Source organism: Vombatus ursinus, unplaced genomic scaffold, assembly GCF_900497805.2.
Source record: "Vombatus ursinus unplaced genomic scaffold, bare-nosed wombat genome assembly UNPS02014821.1, whole genome shotgun sequence".
In the NCBI taxonomy this organism is placed as follows: Eukaryota; Metazoa; Chordata; class Mammalia; order Diprotodontia; family Vombatidae; genus Vombatus; species Vombatus ursinus.
The window spans coordinates 12,840,571-12,860,643 of NW_020954599.1; the positions used below are offsets into that span (position 1 = coordinate 12,840,571).

The 20,073-nt window shown below is 39.1% G+C and overlaps 1 protein-coding gene across 2 annotated transcripts in view; it reads right to left on the minus strand.

The window, feature by feature from the left end:
• Positions 1–20,073, minus strand: part of DKK2 (dickkopf WNT signaling pathway inhibitor 2) — a 143,346-nt gene that overhangs the window by 91,046 nt on the left and 32,227 nt on the right. The gene's annotated exons all lie outside the window — the stretch shown is intronic.

The window sequence follows — 20,073 nt, forward strand, 5'->3', positions numbered from 1 at the left end:
CTTCTTCTTCTTCTTCTTCTTCTTCTTCTTCTTCTTCTTCTTCTTCTCCTTCTTCTTCTTCTTCTTCTCCTTCTTCTTCCTCTTCTTCTCCTTCTTCTTCCTCTTCTTCTCCTTCTCCTTCTCCTCCTTCTCCTTCTCTTTCTCCTCCTCCTCCTCCTCCTCCTCCTCCTCCTTCTTCTTCTTCTTCTTCTTCTTCTTCTCCTCCTCCTCCTCCTCCTCCTCCTCCTCCTCCTCCTCCTCCTCCTCCTTCTTTTTAACACAAAATACTCTTCATAATGCACAGGTTTGACCACGTCATCCAAGAACCCTCAGTGATTCCTTTTCCCCTCTAGCACAATGCATACAGCTTGGCACTTAAGGACCTATACAATTTAGATATAACTTATCTTTACAGACCTATTTCATTGCTGCTCTCTTCCCATTGTACATTTCAGCCAAATTACATGACTAACTCTACTGGAACTTGCTTGGCACATTCTCACAATTGTTTATTCATGTAGGAAATTACCCATTCTCAGAATTTATTCTGTCTCTTGAAATCATTTTGTTCTTCTACTGACCTATCTCAGATGTCACTTCTTCTATGAAGTCTTCCCTGATTCCCTCATTTAATAATAATAAAAGCTAACATTTACATAGCACCTGCTATGCACCAAGCACTACGCTATAAGCACTTTGCAATTATTTCATTTAATCCTCACAACAAACCTGGGAGGTAGGTGCTATTATTATTCTCATTTTACAGATAAAGAAACTGAGTTTATGGGACATACCCAGGTTAACACAGCTAGTAAGTATCTAAGGTTGGATTTGACCTAAGGTGTTCCTGAGTATAAGCCCAGCACTCTATCTATTGCATCACCTAGCTGCCTCTGTTCAGCTGAAAGTAATCTCTCCTCGAATTTCTTAGACCCATTGATTTCTACCTCTCCTTGTACTTTGTGTGTGTGTGTGTGTGTGTGTGTGTGTGTACATACACATACTTATATAATACTTGTATCAGAGATGCTCAAATGACAAGAATGAACTAGGTACAATTTGAAAAACTTCTTTCTATGGTTCATTGCTTCCATCCAAACAACATGGGAACTTCAATATCTAACACTGCCCATCGGGTTGTCACCATATCCCTTTACAAATGTTAATGGTAAGAACCCCAAGGGGAGGCAGAAAGCTATAAGGAGAGGACACGGTGTTCAGAGCAGCTGTCAACAAATCTTTAATTATTCTCCTAGGCTATTAAAAAAAAGCATTCCTACATTCCTTTCATGCTGGTAAAATCTAGCCCCTGGGTATCTTTATAGCAAAGCATACAGTGGTTATTGAGTTATTTAAATAGAATTGGTTGCTTTTGAGTGACAGAAAGCATGTAATATTTATTAAGTGTGTGCAGAATATGTGCTGAATACAAGTGAGTATAAGTGAGTATAAGAGTGAGTATAAGACAGTGCCAACTCTATGTTAAGCATATGTGACAAGAAGAACACCCAGGAGCATCATGGAAAGTGTTCTAGTCTAGAAGTCAGGAGATACCTGGGTTCAAGCCCCTGGCTCTGACACTTAACAGTTATGTGACCTTGGACATGTCTCGATCTCTGTGCCTCAGTTTTCTTATCTGTATAATGAGGATAACAATAAATCATATTTACCTCACAGGATTTTGCCAAAGATCAAATATAACAATGTTGTAAAATGTTTCACAAATATTAAACCAGCTCATCTATATAAATGTCAACTATTATTTTGAGGAGAGGGTTCTAAGACTAGATGGGGCTTTGTCTATTTCAGTGCAGCACAGAGAAGGAACTGATTAACTTACAGGTTAAATAATAAATAAGGGCTTAGGCAGGGCTCATGAGACCTCATGGCATTGAAGTATCAGAAGACTCTATGGCACCAGTCACTTACAGCCATGCAGAGGCTGCCCTTAGGTGGTTCCTCGGAGCTACTGAGGTCTCAGTAGACCACTGAGGCTTCCCACTGTTCCCTTTTCCACTCCTTTCTGATCAGTATTCTGCTCCAGGGTTTTTCTGGCTGTTAGTACCACTCTGCTCACTAATCTGTCTACACTTTCCCAGTAGATGGAAGAGTGATGACTCCACCCCACCTCTACCAGAGGGAGACCTCTGAGCTCTATCCCTCCAATAGTTCTCTGAGAGCCTGCTCCAGGTTGTACCTTCTTTGTGGCTTTGCTTGTCATTTTCCTAAATTTCCAGGGATAGTATCTACTTGGGGGCCAATTGGGGAGGGTCATTCAAATTATCCAGGGTGCTTCCCCAGGCTTTCACCCTAGGGATATGGGACTTTGGAGATGGGAGGAACCAGACTTTCCTCAAGGAAACAGTGCATGGTCCTAACTGGATCTATTTGCATACAGAGATTTCCCTCTTATGAGACTGTAAAGTCCTTACAGCAGACACTGTGATTTTTATCTTTGCATTCATATCACCTCATACAGTTCCTTGAGTGGAAGTACTTGATAAACATTGGTTGTTGTTGATTCTACCAGAAAGGACGTGCCATTAGCTCACATTTATATAGTGCTTTAACATTTGCAAATACATACATTTCATTTGATGCTCCCAACAATTGCACAACTGCTATTCCCATGTTATTTTCATTTACAGATGAGGAAATAAAGACTCAGAATAGTTAGGTGACATGACCAGTATCACAAAGATAGTAAGTATCTGACATGGTACTCAAACTCAGGACTTTCCAACGCCAAGTCCAGCACTACCCATTATGCAACACTGCCTCAACAGTAAAACTGTCAGAGGACTGCTGTTGCTCAATCCTGTTTGACTCTCTGTGACCCCATTTGGGGTTTTCTTGGCAAAGATACTGGAGTTGTTTGACATTTCCTTCTCCAGCTCATTTTAAAGATAAAGAAACTGAGGCAAATAGGGTTAAGTAACTTGCTCAGGGTCACACAGCTAGTCAGTGTCTGAGGTCAGATTTGAATCAGGAAGATGAGTCTTCCTGACTCCAGGCCCAGAGTTCTATCTACTGTGCCACCCAGATGTCCCTAGACTAGAATCTGATTAGTTCCTAGGGGCAAAAATTAATGTTACTTGTTTGTTCTTGTTAACATTAAAAAAAAATCAAGGTTGCTCACAATTTTGATGACTTCTCTTTAACCATCAGCTATGAGCTATCAAAAGTTATTTTTTTAAAAATCCCATTTAAGTTTTTTTTTTAAATTTTCACTCTATTTTTATAATCTGCTATGAGCCAATGAAATGGTAACAGAGGTTGCATACAAAATGCCTTGCCAAACGGGCCACACACATAGAACTGAAAAAAGCATCCTGACTTCCTGTCTTTTAACACAGGTCAGTTAGAAGCAAACCATACTTTTTAAGCATAATCATGGTAGAATTCACATAGTGTTTCTTTGGTTGGCTTTTGATTCTCTTTTTAGGTGGGTCCCATTTGACAATCACCGTGCATGCATGCCTCTTTCTGAACACTTCATTGTTAACTTGAGGGAAAGAAAAGTGATATTATTAGTCTTTAGGAAGGGAGATAAAATTTAGGTGGTTTTAGGAGTTTAAAAAAATAGGACTTATTCTGCTACAATCATTATTAGGTCTTCAGTATCCAATTGTAAATTATCCACTCGGGTGACTGAATTATCACTAGGGCCCCATGCCATAAATTTCTTCTTCTACTGATCTCGAAGTACTCTGGTCCCAAAGAGGGATTAATTCATTTCTTGTGATGTAGCCACTCACTCCTAGAGAATATTTCATTTCCCCAAGGCTCCTTCAGATTAATAGGCTGTCTTGTGTTGGGGCATGTGCACTTTCCTCTTCACTTGGAGATCCCCTGTTGCCTTTCAGAGTAAATGGAAGGGAGTGGTGTTGGGGGAGTGGGGGCTGGGTGTGAAAGATGTATATTGAGGAGGGTAAGGAAGAGGAAGGACAAAGATATATATTATAACCTTAAAAGGGTTGGTCTTGTGGTGAGACTGCATGAAACTATCACGAATATTTGAAAATAAAATTCAGCTATATAATAAAATACCTTAGTCAACTGTGTGGGTAGAATTCTAATTCTAAAGAGATTTTAGAAAGAAAAAACAGCCTTTCTATGTTAGGGGTGAATGGGAAAGACCTGATCATAGCTTCATCTAACATCAGCTCTAATTTAAGATAACATTAGCTATGACAACCAAAAAGCTACCCCAGAATGCAGTGGGAGCTTCTGATCACTAAGGAATTCACAAGGAAATAGATTTTTTTTAATAATCAGATTTGTTTTTTTTCCCCCCAAGATCTTAATGATCCAATCAAAGCTTTATGTGTCTTGTGTCTCTGTGGCTGAAAGTAGAAGGTGACTCAGAACAAAAGAATTTCAGTGTCGTGGTCATGTTTTTAAAGCAGACATGTTAGTTATGCACCTATCAAAACCCCAGAGAGTCAAGGAGCCCCAGAGGTGTATCCCCTTTCTGTGCATTGCAACACCTGGTGTTGGGAAAAGGAGTGTCCCCAAACACATAATCTTTTCATAACCAAGGGAGTAGGTCTAGGCCAAATATCCAGAATCTGGGTGAAAATATTGAATGACTGAAACCCCATGTCATATGTACAGTGATTGTCAAATGATAAGATGAGTTTCTTCATTTGATTTTGTTTCCTGAAGTTTGGCTGACTGCAAGCCTAGATTTTTTTTCCCTCTCTGCTTGGTTCTCCAGCCCACTCAGTCTCTGTCAGTTTGCTCAGCCAGCTTCACTGCATTTCTCCTCATCTGACTTAAGTAAGATCTCTGTCTAGGCAGGAGGGAAATGTGGCTCAGAAACCTATGTGGTATATTTATAAAAAACAAACAAACAAGAATTACGGGAGTATGGATTTGCTGAATGAGAGCTTTTTCATTTGAAACAATGCTCTTGGGAGACATAGATTTAGAATCCAAGAAACCCTTAGAGACCATCAAGTGTAATTACCTCATTTTATACATGAAGCCATGGAAATACAGAGAGAAAGGAGATTTGTTAAGGAGCCAAATCAGGATTCAAGTATAGGTTTTCTAATTCCAAATCCAAAGCTCTTCCCACTAAACCATCCTTTCTGGTTTGATTTGGAAGTAAAGCTTTGGAGTGGTTTAATTAAACCAAGAGAGATTTTGCCCTCCTTGGAAAAAGAGAGAGCACTTCTTGGTAAGGAGGGAAGGGCAGGATAAAGTGGCGATGAAGAGGTCAGAGCAGATCAGAGAGGAGCTCATCTGGGGTGTGGTCAGGGTGGCTTGAGTAGAGAAAGAGTCATTTAATAGCTTGCTATTTCAGCTCTTCATTACTTATAGAATAAAGAAAAAACAAAACAAAAAAACTGACTTGGGATTTAAAACCCTCCACAGTCTGGTTTTCAACTATATTTCCAGTCTTACTTAATTCTATTCCCATTTCCATAGTCTATGTAATCAGCTCCCCATCTTCTGCTTTTAAGTTTCCCCATAAGTTTTCTCCAATGCCCAGAACACTGTCTGATTTCATATCTACTTTTCAGGGTCATCATCTTCCTTCAAGGTTCAATTCCAGTGATACCATCGTGTTGACTTCTCTGATTCCCCATTCTCAATCCCTCCTCCATTTTCCTTGTATTATCATCATCATCATTATTATTATCATTATTGCTTGTAAGTATATATTGAATCCACCTAGTAGGATGGAAGGTCCTTGTTGTAAGCTACAGTTATTTTTTCCATTGTAGCCTGTCAATTGGATTGAACCAGCCTCTAACCTGTGGTTTGGCATAAGCCAAACAGAACAGGCTAGAGATAAGAGAGTCAGGAATCAAACAGGGGTTTAATTTCAAAGTGAGGGAAATGACCTGCAAGCAAGGAGGAAAATTAGACACAGGTGCCAGGTCTCTCCCCTAGTGAGGGAACCAATTTAGTGTAGGAAGATCTCAATACTTATGCAGTGAGCTGTAGCCCTGACAATGAGGGGCAACACAATGAGACAAGTTTGACTCCTAGCAGGGCTTCATGACCAGAACTTGTCCGAGTTTGTCCGGTGCCTGTCTGAGCTCAGAGAACACCTGGTGATGGTCAAAGCAATATGATAATTACGTGATTTTTCCAGAGGGCGAAATCACTCAGAGGGTGAGTACAAAGGATTGTTGTTACACCAAGCTCCGGGCATATCTTGCTTGCTGGGTATTAGCTCTGGAAAACAGGGTGTCTCCTAATAGTATCTAAATAAGCCCTAGTATTTAGCATGATGTCTTACACATAAGTAGATCCTTAATAAGAGTTTTATTTAAGTTTTAAGCTCATTATTCTTGTTAACCACAAGTGCTAAGCTCAATTGTTTCTATCTTCTACCTAGTTGTAAGGATGTTCTAAATTCCCATGCCCTGGGCTGATACCACAGTTGTTCTGGCCTTGTTACACCTCTGAATATCACTACCCCTTTATAAGTCATGAAGAGTTAATTCTTAGGCTTGAGCCAAAAGGACCTGGTACATAGGACAATGAGAATATTTTTTTCTGTTTTGTTTTCCTACCAAAATCCATCCCTCTCTAAGTTCTCTCTATTACCATCAGAGAGATTCCCATTAGCACTTCAGATCATAGTAGCATAGATTTAGAGCCAGAAGGAATCTTAGAGGTCAGTTAGTCCAATCTCCTTCTTATACAGAAGAGGAAACAGAGTCTCAGAGAGATTAGGTGATGTACTCATGCTCCTATAGCTACAAGGTATCTGAGGTGAGATTTGAACTCATATTTTCCAGAACATGAGTCCGGCACTCTTTCAACTTCATCAAAGATATATATTTAAAATAAGAAGACCTTATCAAATAAGGATGGTTCAAAAATTAAACCAATTTTCCTCTATAAAGAATCTGCATTTTCCACTAGGAATGATTTTCTAAGATAAGGAAATGTTAGGACAATGAATTGCCCTCAACATTCTCATGGATGTGAATGTGATTCCCAAGAAAACCCTAATGACTGAGCTTTAAAAGATACTACAGAGACAGGAAAGTCAGGAATCAAACAGGGGTTTTAATTACTGAGATCTCATTGACAAATACCCTCTGTTTTCATTGCTGGGGACAAAGAATGGATGGCTAGGGAGGTTAGTAATGGACTTAGAGTCTTCTGCCACAATTTAGGTATACTCATAAGATTGATTCCCAATGGGTGGGCTCCGTTGTTGCTATAGAGAGCAACACTCTTCAATGAAATAACAAGCAATGAAATAAAGATAGAAGAATACTTGGAGTCAGTGGCTATGTGGGATAGACATAAAAACACCAACACACAGAGTGTGACTAATTGAGATAATTCTTTGTCTTGTTATATATTATTATCTGGGTTTTTTTTTTACTAGTCTAACACATGCTGAGTCCTGGAAATCACTCACCTCTCATTAGCTCTGTCTCAGAACGTATTATGATGCTGATTTTGACCTGCTGCTGCCTCAGCTGTCATCCACTGCCTCTGGCTTTTTCAGCTCCACTACTCAGCTCTTGAGTATTAGATCTTAATTTCTTTACATCTATTTTCTGACCCTTGGTTGTAGGGTAGAGCAAAGAACTTCTTCCAAGGCTTCCATTTAAAGAGTCATCTCTTCATTCATCATGCCCATGCTCTGGGTACCTTTTTTCATCTTTTTTCCTCTTTATTTTTTCTTCAGTTTTTCAGCTGCCTTTTATGTGTTGCCCTTCCCCATTAGATTGTAAGCTCCTTGTAAACAGGGATTGACTTTCCTTTTCTTATTTCTATCGCTAGCACTTAGCATAATGCCTAGCATATAGTAGGTGCTTTATAAATGTTTATTGACTGACTTACTAACTACACAGCACTCTTTAGCCAAAACCCTCCCCCTTCCTCCCTTTTGCTGGGGAAAGGGTTTAATCAGTACAACAGACCCTGCTCAGTCACAGCTCCACATTTAGGGTTAAGCTCTTGGATCAAGCTGATTAAGTACATCTCATAACCTCCACTCTAGTTATACCCCTGGTGACCTATTCTTCTGTTGAAAACAGTAACAACAACAACAACAAACAACCATGTGTGCAGAAAAAGTTAAACTCCAGCAAGTAGCACTGATCCATAGGAAAGCAACAGAAGAGGAAACCATAATGTACAAATAACACACATTAACGAGAAAATAACAAAAGTATTAACAAGAAATTTAGCAAGTGTTTAGATTCAACTTCTAGGAACCAGGTGTCCAAAGCACACAAATTCATAATCCCTTAGAGCCTCAAATAGAATCTTTAAAAACAAAACAACACAACACAAAACAATGTTCCCCCATTGACCATATACCTGTTTCTTAGTCCTTAATGCCCAATATGCTGTGTGAAAAGGAAGTCAGCCAAATCAAATGAAATAAAAATCATAGCTCTGTAGAGATGGTTCGAGATCCAATCCTACAATTAATTCACTATGTGGTATGAAAAAGTCATTTAATCCCACTGGACATCTACTTCCTAAATGGTAAAATGGGGTTTCTTTGACCCATCAGTCTCGTGATTGTGCTTATAGCTTAAGGAGGAGAAGATAATGTAATAAGATATTGGCTGTTGATTAAGTTCATGTGTGTGCGTATGTATATGTGTAGAAATAGAATACTGGGTATTGATACAGTTCATGTGTGTGCATATGTGTACGTGTAGTTGGGTGCTCAGCTAAAAGCAGTTTTAAAAGGTATTTTTGGAGATGACCACACTTTCTCTCTCTTCTTCATTACCTCCAATGGCAAGATAGTGGTTATGTCTAGACTATATTCATAAAGAAGAGAGAGAGGAGGAGAAGAAGAAGAAGGAGAAGAAGAAAGAGGAGGAGGAGGAAGAAGAGGAGAAGAAAAAGAAGAAGAAAAAGAATGGCTTTACACACACTCCTGTTCACCAAGTTTCAATGACCTTTTGTCTTTCAAAGTCTACATTGAAAAAGTACAAAAATATACGAAAAATATTTTAGCAGCCCTTTCTGTCATAGGAATAAAATAATTGAAAACAGGATTAGGTGACCATTGATTGGGAAATCAATGTCTAAGCACATTGAGGTAGATTAATATGAAATATTACTGAACTACAATAACAAATACATGAATTAAGAGAAATGTAGGAAGAGCATGTTTGAACTAAACAAGGAGAAAATACAAGGATTACAATATACATACTGATTGCAATAATGAAAATAATAACAACACTAAGAGTAACTCTTAGAGAATGACTCATCTTAGTTATGGACTGGAGAACAGATGATCAAATGTATTCTACTTCTCATAATAGAAAGATGGTGGACCATGGGTACGGAACACCACAAACTCTCTAAGCTATAGTTGTCTTGTGATTAGGTTTATTTAATTGTTTCTCTTTGTTGGCAGAGAGGATTCAATAGGTTGGGGACTCAATTGAGAAATAGCTGTGTAATGTTTAAAAAAAAGTCATCAATAAAACGTTAAAATGAAAGGAAAGAGTTAGAGTAGATGTATCTCCTAAGATCTCTCCCAGATCAGAAATTCTAGCAATTATTTTCTAATAAGATTGGTACTTTGCTATGCTGAAATGTACATCTTGACATAATAAATTCCAGAGAAGTTAGTTGTTTTTTATGTATTACCTAAATGTCTATAATTGCCTCTCTGTTAACAAATATTTGATTGGTCAGCACATCCTATTAACCTGATCATTCCAGATAATAATGAAATCACTGTGCTTGTGTGGTTCTGACAGAATAGTAAACATCTAGCTGAAGCAGCTAGTTGGTGCAAAGGATATTGTGCCAGGCCTGGAGTCTGGAAGACCCTCGAGTTTAAGTCCAGTTTCAGATACTTACTGTATGACCTTATACAAGTCACTTAACTTGGTTGTCTCTGTAAAATGGGGATGACCATTCTTCTACTTCTCAGGCTTCTTGTGAGGATCAAATGAGATAATAATTGGTTGGTATAGTGCCTGGCATATGGTAAGTGCTATATAAATGTTAGCTATTATTACTTTTGTTTTAAGTTTAAGTATGGCAAACTGAAACTAATAATCATCCAAACAAATGAGGTGGTGCCCTGGGTTCTAGGAAAACAAGAGTCCAAGAAGTTGCTTCCTCTTTCTTAGTTTGCCTTGGCTTCTTCCTGGAGTTTTTCTCTCTCTTCAGGGGCCTCTCCCCAAAGAGAATCTGGATCCTCATGTATTCTCCCTAGAAAATGGCAGCCAGAAGACCAGGATCCTTCCCCTCTCAAGCTCTTGCCAGGTCCCCACTACACATAGGCAGAGGAGCACTGAATAATCCATCTTCGCCAGTGAGGAGAGTCTTATGAAAATGGATTTTGAGCTCTTGAAATTATATTCATTTGTGTGTTTGCGTTCATCTCAAAAAAGAAAGAGGACGCGTGAGATCAATGTATGGTTGTGCTATAATGTGTGAAGATGTAATTGATTCAAGAAATAAAATAATAGCAAAAGTAGCAACCTGAATAGCAATGTTTTTGGCTCTGAAACAATGTCACCCCCTCCATCTTTGAAGCAATCAAAAGGACTCCTGAGAATAAGTGACAACAGTGGACTTGGAAAAAGGCCTTGAGAGAATTTCAATTTTTTTATATATTTATGAAATATTCCTGTAATCTGGGAGCTGAAAAACCATGCAGGGCCTGGAAATCTGCAGCTGGGAAGTGGAGGGCAGAGGAGAGAAGATGAGTTTTATTTTAAACATATGTATTAATTATAGCTCAAAACAGGGTGGGAGTTTGCAGCTGGGAGGGGGAGGGCAAAAGGAAAAATGATTTTTTATTTAAGAATAAATTTATTAAATCATAGCTCAACCTGGGACTTTGCAGCTGGGGGAGGGCAAAGGGACAGCAGTATTTTTCAAGCTACTCGCTTTAATAAAATATGTGAACTCTCACTTTGACGCAGTGTTGGAAAGGGAGTTTCTTGAACTAGCATCAAAGTGGGATCAGGCACATTTTGAAGCAAAAGCAATTTTAAGATCCTTGGTCTAAGGAGCTTTTTTTTTCACCCCTAAGTAACTGCTTGCTCCCCAGTTGGGCCAGATTCTCATCCTGCATAATCATGGGCCATTTCTCTCAGGATTACGTAGAATGAGAATTTGGCCCCATGTGATTTTCCTCAATTTCTGCACTTCAAAAGCATATTTATCCTCTGAGAATCTCAAATTGTTTTGTCTGTTATGACATTTACTGCTGATTTATAACTTAAGGTTTATAATTTTATCACTGAAAAAGCTATTTTCCCTCCTCCTAAGGACTTTTCTTGCAATTGGGGCACAATACCACCAGGTGGTGGTAGATGCTTTAATGTCACAGTCTAAATCAGTACAAAGTGTGAGATTTCTTTAAAATATTGCCTCATCAAGCCTACCATTACCTTCCTGATGTCATGGTCCTCTTCCAGAAAGAAAGACAAACAACCTGTGAGTAGTAGTAACTGTCCCACCAGGGACTCAACTGGACAGTTCCAGTTGGGCATCACAGCTCCTTCCTTCCTTCCTTCCTTCCTTCCTTCCTTCCTTCCTTCCTTCCTTTTTCTCTCCCTTTGTCCCCCCCCTCCTTCTCTCTCTCCTCTCCCTCTTCTCTCTCCGTCCACATAGGGAATCATACCTTTGTTTATGGGTGCTCTACCCAAAGGAATATAAATTTTGATCTTTTATCACTGAAACCTGGAAAGATATCTTGGGTTTCATGGGCTAGATTTCTTTCTTAAGGATCATGCCTTAGACTCAAATAACTTTGGTTCACATTGATTGGCCAACAACAGGTCCCAGCCCAAGCCTGACTTGCTCATCATGTTTGGGCCTTACTGGCTCAGAGTGAGTGTAAATAGAAATTGTTTGTGTTTTGGCCGGAAATCCTTGAGGGTCTTCCCCTTCCAGATTGATTTTTTTTTAACTAAGTAAAAGAGGCCATTCTTTGCCTCATTTCTTACCTAGCCTTAATCACTGAATGGACAATGCCTCAGTCAGACTGAGACCTAGGAAAGATCTTAGCTTAAAAAAGTCAAGATCTATCACTACACAGGGGCCATATCCAGTTGTCCTGATCTATATCTGGCCACTGGACCCAGATAGCTCTGGAGGAGAAAGTGAGGCTGGTGACTTTGCACAGCCCTCCCTCACTTAAATCCAATTCACTTGCAAGTCATGGCATCACCTTCTTGATGTCATGGTCCTCTCTGAGAACGAAGGACAAAAAAGAACAATCAAGCCCACCAAATTTATAAACAAATATTTCACTTAAAAAATAACCCACTGCATCTTTGCTAAAACAGTTAAACAAGAGATTCAAAACTGTGGGATAAAGACTAGTAATAGAGTCAGGAAGTGACACAGTGAATAGAGCGTCAGGCCAGAGGTCAATAAGACTCATCTTCCTGAGCTCAAATCCGGTCTCAGACACTTACTAGCTGTACGGCCCTCGGCAAGTCACTTAACCCTGTTTGCCTCAGTTTCCTCATCTGTAAAATGAGCTAGAGAAGGAAATGGGAAACCGCTCCAGTATCTTTGGTGGGAAAACTCCTAATGGGGTCCACAGAGAAGTTTCTTAACCTCTCAATGTCCCAGGTAACTCTCTAAGACTGAAAGTTAAGGAAGTTTCCTCATTCAGCTTCTTATATATTGGTGAAATCACAGGTACAGACCAAAAAATAGAAATAATATCAAACATATTTTTTCCATGGTCAGTTTTTTTCTTAATAAGAAATACACTAGACACTGGATGGTACTTTCTCATCAACACTAAACTGTTACAACTAGTTCTAAACCAAATCTTTAATCAGAATTCTACCTCCTTATCTAGTATAGCTAAGTAGACAGAGTTGTTAGGCTAGAAGTGGGTAGTTTTGAAACAGATGCCCATGCCCTGAAGGACTTGCTAGGTGTCACTTACCTTTTAAATATTTTTCCTTCTTCATTTGTCATAGAAGGGGCTCTTTTGGTCCCTTTCATCTGTAACTTTAGATGACTATAACATCTTGACTACCTAATATGGGTTCTAAAACTGAACCATCCTGGAGCTCTGGGACTATGAAACTTGGCCATCAAAGCCTATGCATCCTGACTTGGTCTTTAACTAACCTAGTGAAAGTCTTCTGACTGCTTTAAAAGTAATTAGAAAGGCTTAAGTTGGCTTCCTAATCATTCCTGATACATTCTGAGAGCCTTTAGAGTTCATGCCTGTTTTCTCCTATGCACCTGAAAAAATAGAGGGCAAGGTTCCATGTGGACTGTCCTGACACTGAGATCTTAACACTAGTTTTGATCCCAAAATTAGAAGGTTGATTTCTACTTTAAATACTGGACCTATATGGCTCTGGAGGAGACAGTGATGCTGGTGACTTTGCACAGTAAGCTGGAAGTTACTAGCTAAGTACAACTTGTAATTCAAATATAATATTTCTTCAAACATTGGCCTTACAAATGTTAGCAAGTTGCATTTTTTATAAACTGTCTTTGATACCAACCCTTCCAGAAACTATTTTCTAAAAAGAATGGTACCTCTTGTTCAAAACATTATTAAAAGAACAAATTTAAGGGAAAGTTTTGAACGAAGACCAAACTAGTTTCTTGATACCAGTGTTCAGTGACTGTATTTCAAAACTACACAGGTTTTTCATGTGTAATATTTCAAAACTACACTCTGCTTTGTAGATAATGAAACTGAGGCACAGAGTACAAATGATTTTTCTAGATATAACCAAGGAAGTCAGAGCAATTAATAACATTGAACACACATATGCATCTATATAGATATAAGATATGGATATAGAAGATATATATGTATGTACATCTCGGTAATTAAGACTATTTTTCTTTGCCATTAGAACTAAATTTCTTAGGGTTGAAACTCCAGAATTGTAATTCATGACACTTTCCAACTTCCAAATTTTTTTCAGATGCCAGAAATTTCCTTTTTAAAATTCCCCTAATTCTGTATCCAATTCATTTTTTTAAAATTAAATTTCCTTCTGACTTTCATGGAGGTTGAGGGTTTTTTTTTTAATTTGACGAGTGATTTAATTGGTTTGCAGAACTCTTTTTACCAATGCAGATTAGCACCTGCTTTGCCCCTTATAGAGGGCTGCTTGCTTTGAGGAGTGAAGTGACTTGCCCAGCATCTCGTAACAGATATGTGTGAGAGGGGGAAAATGAACCCAGCTCTCCTGTACTCTGATGTGCCTTTCTATCCAGTAAACTAGCAGAGGCCACAATGACCCAAACAAGTACTTCGTGATTCTTGGTCACATGGTACCCACCGACAGGTGCTACTTGAAATACTTCACTAAAGTGAAAAGAAAAAATAATAGAAAAAAAAGAAGGCAATTGAGCAGAATTAGTGGTTTCTAGCATGTGTGGCTACCTATATAAAAGTAATTAAGAAAGCCCAGACTTGCCTACAGAGAGGAGAATTTAGGAACTATTCTTCCCAAGGGCTGAGTTTAATAAGTGACACTTCCCTTACTTCCTTGGCAGTCCCACATTTTACGATTTATTTTTTTTTTATGTTACATTTCTGGGGATTTTTTTTTATCTTTGTAGACACAGAAACATCTAGATTATAAAACACAGATGTTTCTCCACATTTTTATGAGATTATTTTTCCTACGAAAGCCTGATCTATTCTGAATTACTCTCTTCTACCTCCATTTAAATAAGTTAAGTGAAAAAAGTAGGTATAAAAAGAATAGGAGAGCCCTAGAAAGGAAAACATGTTTTAGGATTTATCAACCTATTTGTTTCACAGCTTAAAAGTAGAGTGTTGTTGTTGTTGTCATTTTAAAGTCCAATATTGATCTTCCAGTGGTGCTACAGGGCTTTAATAACAATAATAGCTGACATTTATATAGTGCTTAGTGTGTGCCAGGCACCATGCTAAGCACTTTACAGTTATTATATTGTTTGATTTTCCTAACAACCCAGGGCGGAAGGTGTTTTTATTTTTTAATTATTCCCATTTGACAGATAAGGAAACTGAGGCAAACAGAGTGACTTGTCCAGGGTCATACAGCTAGTAATTGTCCCAGGCTGAGTTTGAATTCAGGTCTTCTGGACTCCTGGCTCAGTGCTCTGTGCACTCTGGCACCACCTAGCTGCACCTATTATTCATGAAAGAATTAGAATCTCGAAGTTTCCCTCCCAGATCCATTTCTTCCTTTTTTTTTTTTTTGGACTAGGTAAAGAGGCCATTCTTTTCCTCATTTCTTATTAAGCCTTAATCACTGAAAGAGTTTGCTTCAGTCAAACTAAGACCTGTTAAAGACTTTAGTTTAAAAAGGTCAAGGTCTCTCACTGCATTGGGACCAACTCCAGTTGTCCTGATCTATATCTGGTCACTGGACCCATTTGGCTCTGGAGGAGAAAGTGAGGCTGGTGACTTTACACAGCCCTCCCTCACTTAAATCCAATTCACTTGCATGTCATGGCATCAGCTCCCATGGACAAACCACAATCTCCAAAGAATTGAAAGAGTGGACATCCCAAAGGACAAATGAAAGTTACATTATAGGCGCAAGTAAACTCCAGTCCACCATCACTCACGCAAGAAGTGGTATAAAATTCATCACTTGGGAAATGTATGATTGGAAATGGAGACAATGCACTTGCAAGGGATGCTCAGGCCATGTGCTGTTGTACTGGCACAAACATAATATTAATCGTCCTAGAGGAAAACCTCCAGAGTGTTGGTTGGTGGGCTTTCTTCAGTCACTTTAGAGAAGGATATGAGCAAGATGGGTTACTCCCACTAGAGAGAGTAACCACACTGATTGGACCACAAATCTAACTCGCTACCCTTCTCTATATTGAGGTGCAGTGGAAAGGACACACCAGAGGATGAAGGCTTAAAGCAGGGCTGGGGAACCTGCAGCCTCGAGACCACATGTGGCCCTCTAGGTCCTCATTCCTAGGTTCTTGGATTCCGTGACCGAATCCAAATGTCACAGAACATTTTGTTCGCCCCTCCTCCTCCTCGTTCTCCTTTTGCTTCTCCTAAACTTCCTTTACTAATGCAAGTTAGAACCATTTTTGCAACTTACAGTCTTAGCAAGTTGCCTGAGCCATTGAGAGGTTAAGTGATTTGACCAAGGCCATCAGACGTATCAGAGGGGGGACCTCACCCCAGCTCCTCCTGGCTCCCTGCTCAACTATCCATCTGTGATGCCATGCTGCCTTGCCCATCACAGACATTTTCTTCATCTGGGATATCTTGGTTTTAATCTCAAATGTGAGGCTGGTATGTACTCACGTGGGTCAGGGGTTTATAAGACGGATGTGGAAGTCTAGCAATCCTGGTGTGAAGGATGTGCACCAGGAACAGCCCTGCGGGCACCAATAAAGATCACAGACTCTCTCTGACTTACCAAATGGTCTTTGAAAGTTACTGAACCTAATCATCTTGTTACCATGCCCCTCTCTAACTTAGATTGATTCTCAGAAGGCAGGTTTAATATTTGACACCAGACCTGACCTATGAGAGTTGAGCTTTCCTGGTACACAACCTTTGAAAATACAAAGTCACTCTCAGACTACAATAAGGCCTTGGAATAGGACTTTAATGGAATATGATCATGAGGGTGTGAGGAATGGAAGGAAAGAGACAGAGAGAGAGAGAGAGAGAGAGAGAGAGAGAGATGTAGATTAGAGTAACATCATAGACCTTCTATATAAACCTCCTTCTTTTTTTCCATCCCTAACTGAGTTTATTAGTTAATACGTAAATTAACAGTTTTGTTTTGGTTGCCTGATACTCAGATAGCAAGGAAATGTAAAGCCTTTAAATATTGTCTTCTTTGGGGGGAAAAATCTTCAAAACATCTGGGCTCTGCACTCCAAAATATTTTTGGTGAGACTAGAATTATTATGCAAAAGAGTCTGCTGTGGGGATGTGAGAACTGTAAGGGGATTTCTTCTTGGTTGCCTAGGTTTTGGAAATATCTTTTTATATTCATGGTAACTTCCATCAGATGTCTTGAAAAGTTAAGAAACTCACACAGGTTTGGTCATTTAGAAACCTTGAGAACTGTCTAACAATGGAGGGAGATTTCCAACATCTCAACAAAAACTGCAGAAGCCAAAAATGTCAATGTTTATTTCACAATTTTCGACCTCTGATATTCATCCTTCCTTCCCTGCTCAGGGACTTTCCCATCCATATCAAGTGCACCCAAGATGCTGAGAAGCGAAAGAAAGAGGAGTGAAGACAAGAGGCTAATCATAAATAAAAGAGAAAAGTCAAAACTAGAACGTTGGCCCGGGGTCTTTCAAGCAATGACCCCTCACCCACAGCCTCCCTCCGAATCTGAACAAGAAGGGTATGCTATCGAAGCAGCTGCTGCTGTTATTGTTACGCTAGTTGTATCCACTGTCACTAGGAAATAGCATGGCCAAAGCAGACTTCCCAGTGGAGAACACCCTTGTGTCAGAATTGTGAGAAGACTAAAATCAGAACACCTGTGAACCAGATATGCACAGCTGTGTCTGTGGGTCGGGACTGCTGAGCCATATGCTCGGCATATGAAGTACCAGCTGCTTTGCTCAGGGTGGGTTCTGGAGGAGGGATTCTTTAAAGAGAAAGCCCACAGCTCTATTTGTGACATCCTTAGCCCATCTCACATTTTAAAATAAACAGTTTTAGGAAGAGGGGATTAAAGGCTTATGTGTGAGAGATGACGAGGAGGGTGCATACAGTGCTTTCTCGATCCAGAACACTGGTCTTAGAAGTTCCTTTCCAGATTTTTTGTTCTGGTGACTGATGAAGCATGACTGGAATTTTAAGTAAAATCCAAGTGTTAAATTAAAAAAAAAAAAGTTATGTGCTCATTGCTATTGTGATCCGAGTTGAAGAGGGCATACAAAAAGTCGACCTTGCCAAGGACCATGCATCTCTGCTGGGACTTGTTGCTTTGAGATGACGAGGCAATCCGCTCGTCGGTAACTAAGCAGAAAGAGCTAATGACTCAGGGGATATTTAAAGTAAAGTGACCCCACCCTCAATGCCTTCTTCCATTCCACTGTGAATTATAGAAGGGCAAGCTGCCTCCCCTGAAGGAAGGCGGAGGGGCAGCTTGCCCTAACTACCCTGGGTGCCAGGTAGCCACGAACACATGGCGTATAAAGCATGAGTCCCTATCTAGGTAAACTGAGTCTGGGGGTCAGACTGCTTCTTTTGTGTCAGTTCTTTCCTGTTCTTAGGTGAACAGGTCTGAAATAGATGTGTCTCATGTTGGAGGGCTTGGAGGCAACTTTGCAAGTTCAAGAGGTTCAGAAGTCTTGGGTCTTTCTATTTGGAACTGACTGGTGCCCAGAGAGGATTCCCTAACAACCACTCTAGCATTATTAAAGATGATCACCAGTGGGTGAGGTGATGGGTTCAAAGCTGACCAGTTTTGCCCTAAGATATGGACCTTGAATTGTTTGGACAGTCTAGAACCTAGGTGAAATGCTGCATGTCTATTTGGTAGTTCCACAAACTGTTAAGTTGAATACTTTACTCCACATTTTGAGGAAACCAAGTCACAAGCCCAAGCTATAAGTATCTAAGGATCAAAGTTGGGGTTAAATGAAGAAATGTGAAAAAAAAGGAACCTGGATTCACTTTTGTTAGAGGGAGAAGCTCTCAGGATTAGACCTAGTAGAGGTCAATTGCTAGGGTCCAGAGCAGAGGGGCCCCATTGTGTAAAAGATGGTAGATGCAATTCTCCAGATCCTTGAGCCCAGTAGGGATCTTTTAAAAAGGAAATTCTAGAAATTACTTTTTTTAGAGGTGGAATGACAGAAATTGTCAGGTATTATTCTCTTTTTAACACTAAAAACACCAAAATATTTGTTGCACACGTCAGATATTAATTCTTTATGTATCTGGTTGCCAATTATAGTTTTTGGTATTCTTTAGCTATCAGAAATATATCCTTTGGGACATTCTCTTTGGTGATTAAGCCTTTGAAAAGGGGGATCACTGATGTTTTGGGGACATTTTCTCATAAAACTCAAGTTTTTAAGACACATTACCTTCAACTTTTTTTCCACTTAAAAAGTTGGAAAGTCTAGCAGACTGGTCTTACTAAAGCTGCACTAATCATAATAAATAAGGTCTCCTTTCTGGGCTACCTCACCCCCAGGAACATGTTGAATATGCCCTAATTCCCAAATCTTCAACAAAATCATGGAGGTAGATACCATATGCACCTTAAAAAGGTGTTGAGACTATTAAATGAAATATGAGAAGAGAGACTCTCATTAACTCCTTTCATAACCTTAATATCATTTGGGAGAATCTGGATAAATGACTAGGCCTTCCTATTACTACTAAAAAACAAATTATCCTCACCTGTCTCTAAGTCCATGTTTGAAAAACAAGTATCTTTGAACTAGCAGAAATTCCAAACATGATTTTTTTTAAAAAATGTTTTTGATATATTTTCTTTTTAGATTGCCTAAATTTCTCTTAATATTCCTTTCCCTTCCCCTCTCAGAATGTCATCCCATGTAACAATGGATGTTTTCTTAAAGAAATAGAGGAAGAAAAGGAAGAAAAATCAGCAGAACCAATAAATACATAAAAAATGTTTGAAATATTTGTGACATTTCATACCAGATGATATCTTGCCTCTGAAAATGGAGTTGGGAGAGGTATGTCCTCATATCTTTTCTCTGGGGTCTTGTTTATTCTTTGTAATTCTGCAACATTCACTTTCAATTGTTTTGTGGCAAATTGTTCTTTCCATGTTAGATGTTGTAGTTATTTTTACGATGTTTTCTTGGCTCTGCTTACTTTCTTCTAAGTCATTCCATTAAAGTCTTCCTATGATTCTCTATATTTGTCATTTCTTACCACCCAGTAATATTCCATTATATTCATATAGCTCATTTTTTAGCATTTCCTGATAGACATCTTCTTCTCTGAATATGTAAGTTAAACTTTCTTTGTGCTTATTATAAGACCTCAAAATGGTGTTAAATAATAAAAATAATGTTTTCCATTCCCTTGATGTACAGAGGTGAATATATATGTATGTAAATGTATATATGTATGTATGTATGTATGTGTATATTACCATTAGCTTTCCTGATATATCCAAATGCTATTGATTGAGGGTCTGG